Source organism: Drosophila sechellia, unplaced genomic scaffold (assembly GCF_004382195.2).
Source record: "Drosophila sechellia strain sech25 unplaced genomic scaffold, ASM438219v1 U_218, whole genome shotgun sequence".
Taxonomy (NCBI): domain Eukaryota; kingdom Metazoa; phylum Arthropoda; class Insecta; order Diptera; family Drosophilidae; genus Drosophila; species Drosophila sechellia.
The window spans coordinates 1-3,911 of NW_022611158.1; the positions used below are offsets into that span (position 1 = coordinate 1).

Genomic DNA, 3,911 nt, shown 5'->3' on the forward strand with positions numbered 1-3,911 from the left:
TTGGCAAAATATAGTTATATATACAACCTCAACTCATATGGGACTACCCCCTGAATTTAAGCATATTAATTAGGGGAGGAAAAGAAACTAACAAGGATTTTCTTAGTAGCGGCGAGCGAAAAGAAAACAGTTCAGCACTAAGTCACTTTGTCTATATGGCAAATGTGAGATGCAGTGTATGGAGCGTCAATATTCTAGTATGAGAAATTAATGATTTAAGTCCTTCTTAAATGAGGCCATTTACCCATAGAGGGTGCCAGGCCCGTATAACGTTAATGATTGCTAGATGATGTTTCCAAAGAGTCGTGTTGCTTGATAGTGCAGCACTAAGTGGGTGGTAAACTCCATCTAAAACTAAATATAACCATGAGACCGATAGTAAACAAGTACCGTGAGGGAAAGTTGAAAAGAACTCTGAATAGAGAGTTAAACAGTACGTGAAACTGCTTAGAGGTTAAGCCCGATGAACCTGAATATCCGTTATGGAAAATTCATCATTAAAATTGTAATATTTAAATAATATTATTAAGAATAATGTGCATTTTTTCCATATAAGGACATTGTAATCTATTAGCATATCCCAAATTTATCATAAAATATAACTTATAGTTTATTCCAATTAAATTGCTTGCATTTTAACACAGAATAAATGTTATTAATTTGATAAAGTGCTGATAGATTTATATTATTACAGAGCGTTAATTTTTCGGAATTATATAATGGCATAATTATCATTGATTTTTGTGTTTATTATATGCTCTTGTATGATTAACAATGCGAAAGATTCAGGATACCTTCGGGACCCGTCTTGAAACACGGACCAAGGAGTCTAACATATGTGCAAGTTATTGGGATGTAAACCTAATAGCGTAATTAACTTGACTAATAATGGGATTAGTTTTTTAGCTATTTATAGCTAATTAACACAATCCCGGGGCGTTCTATATAGTTATGTATAATGTATATTTATATTATTTATGCCTCTAACTGGAACGTACCTTGAGCATATATGCTGTGACCCGAAAGATGGTGAACTATACTTGATCAGGTTGAAGTCAGGGGAAACCCTGATGGAAGACCGAAACAGTTCTGACGTGCAAATCGATTGTCAGAATTGAGTATAGGGGCGAAAGACCAATCGAACCATCTAGTAGCTGGTTCCTTCCGAAGTTTCCCTCAGGATAGCTGGTGCATTTTAATATTATATAAAATAATCTTATCTGGTAAAGCGAATGATTAGAGGCCTTAGGGTCGAAACGATCTTAACCTATTCTCAAACTTTAAATGGGTAAGAACCTTAACTTTCTTGATATGAAGTTCAAGGTTATGATATAATGTGCCCAGTGGGCCACTTTTGGTAAGCAGAACTGGCGCTGTGGGATGAACCAAACGTAATGTTACGGTGCCCAAATTAACAACTCATGCAGATACCATGAAAGGCGTTGGTTGCTTAAAACAGCAGGACGGTGATCATGGAAGTCGAAATCCGCTAAGGAGTGTGTAACAACTCACCTGCCGAAGCAACTAGCCCTTAAAATGGATGGCGCTTAAGTTGTATACCTATACATTACCGCTAAAGTAGATGATTTATATTACTTGTGATATAAATTTTGAAACTTTAGTGAGTAGGAAGGTACAATGGTATGCGTAGAAGTGTTTGGCGTAAGCCTGCATGGAGCTGCCATTGGTACAGATCTTGGTGGTAGTAGCAAATAATCGAATGAGACCTTGGAGGACTGAAGTGGAGAAGGGTTTCGTGTGAACAGTGGTTGATCACGAGTTAGTCGGTCCTAAGTTCAAGGCGAAAGCCGAAAATTTTCAAGTAAAACAAAAATGCCTAACTATATAAACAAAGCGAATATAATACACTTGAATAATTTTGAACGAAAGGGAATACGGTTCCAATTCCGTAACCTGTTGAGTATCCGTTTGTTATAATATGGGCCTCGTGCTCATCTGGCAACAGGGAACGACCATAAAGAAGCCGTCGAGAGATATCGGAAGAGTTTCTTTTCTGTTTTATAGCCGTACTACCATGGAAGTCTTTCGCAGAGAGATATGTAGATGGGCTAGAAGAGCATGACATATACTGTTGTGTCGATATTTCTCCTCGGACCTTGAAAATTTATGGTGGGGACACGCAAACTTCTCAACAGGCCGTACCAATATCCGCAGCTGGTCTCCAAGTGAAGAGTCTCTAGTCGATAGAATAATGTAGGTAGGGAAGTCGGCAAATTAGATCCGTAACTTCGGATAAGGATTGGCTCTGAAGATTGAGATAGTCGGGCTTGATTGGGAAACAATAACATGGTTTATGTGCTCGTTCTGGGTAAATAGAGTTTCTAGATTTATGTTAGTTACTGTTCCCCGGATAGTTTAGTTACGTAGCCAATTGTGGAACTTTCTTGCTAAAATTTTTAAGAATACTATTTGGGTTAAACCAATTAGTTCTTATCAATTATAACGATTATCAATTAACAATCAATTCAGAACTGCACGGACTTGGGGAATCCGACTGTCTAATAAAACAAAGCATTGTGATGGCCCTAGGGGTGTTGACACAATGTGATTTCTGCCCAGTGCTCTGAATGTCAAAGTAAGAAATTCAAGTAAGCGCGGGTCAACGGCGGGATAACTATGACTCTCTTAAGGTAGCCAAATGCCTCGTCATCTAATTAGTGACGCGCATGAATGGATTAACGACGGACGTGTTTTCGTTGCGCTCGTGTACAGATTGCGAAGAACTTGGTTTTCCGTGTTGGAAAGTAATAAATCGGTGAATTAGTGCTCCGCGAAAGTCGTGTGCTAATTTCGTGTTTATAAACAAGCGGTTGGAAGTAATAACAATTAATTGTTGGAATTTTCCACTTAGCAGTGCTGAAGGCGAACTTACGAGTAAGTTTTCGAGTAAGCTTTTGATCAGCTGTCACAAAGCTTATTGGTGGGAGTCACTGCTAAGGTTGTGTCTAGGGAGAGTTTAGTGCTACCAGACTCTACCGATAGGTGGAGCTCGAGTTCCAGAGCAACTACCTTTTGTCAGCGAGTAAACGAGCATACGGTTGCTGGCGTCGACGGTAGGTGGAGCCACCATCGTATTTATGCCGATGGAGAGCGACAGCAGCGCGAGTGCCTTGAGCGGAAGTAGTGCCTCGATGAAGTCCAGACGAGGCAGGCGCAGAAGCCATCTGGCATCTAAGAGCTCGGCGCCAACGCAGGCGAAATTGGTTGCCCTGGCATCGAATGGAGTGCCAGAACCCGTTGGGGTACTGGAGGAGCCGTTTTCGTCGCTGGAGGACGCCCGGGCGGCTACGGAGAACGCTGCCATTGATGCTGCCCCCCCACGCTGCTGCCACGTGCTGATCCTACTGCTGCCCCTGCTGCCGACACCTGCTGCCTCCGCCGTTTTCACTGCTGCTAAAATTGTTGCCACCACTGCCACTGCGCCACCGCTGCCGCCGTGCTGGGCAAGCAGCCATGATGGCAGAGCTGTCGGCCACACAGCGCATGGTGAGAAGCAGCTTCCGCAGACTAGGAGAAGTGGACACGGAAGAGCTCTCATATGCTATCAGCCGCTACGATGAGCTGGTGTTGGCGCTAATGCTCCGTGCGGAAGCTGGAACGCGGCTTGCTATGCCGCCACCGCCGCCGCCGTCGTTGAATCTGTTGAAAAATACGGTCGCCAATGCTCCCAGATGCAGCAGGTTGCACCCATCGCTGCCCGCGGACTACCAAGGTCCGCGAGACGTGGTCAGCGGTGGTGAAGTGCGACGACCTGCGCTATCGGGGAAAGACATAGCGGAAAAGGTGCGAACGATGTTGCACCCTCTCTCGGAGTCAGAGTACACGAGGTCCGTGAGCTCCGTCGAGGTGGTGGTGCGATCATTCGCACTCCTTCGGTGGGAGAGCTGCAG

At 43.6% G+C, this 3,911-nt stretch overlaps 1 pseudogene; it reads left to right on the top strand.

The window, feature by feature from the left end:
* The first annotated feature begins 23 nt into the window (after window positions 1-23).
* LOC116802779 lies at window positions 24-2,757 on the top strand (annotated as a pseudogene).
* Window positions 2,758-3,911: the final 1,154 nt, after the last annotated feature.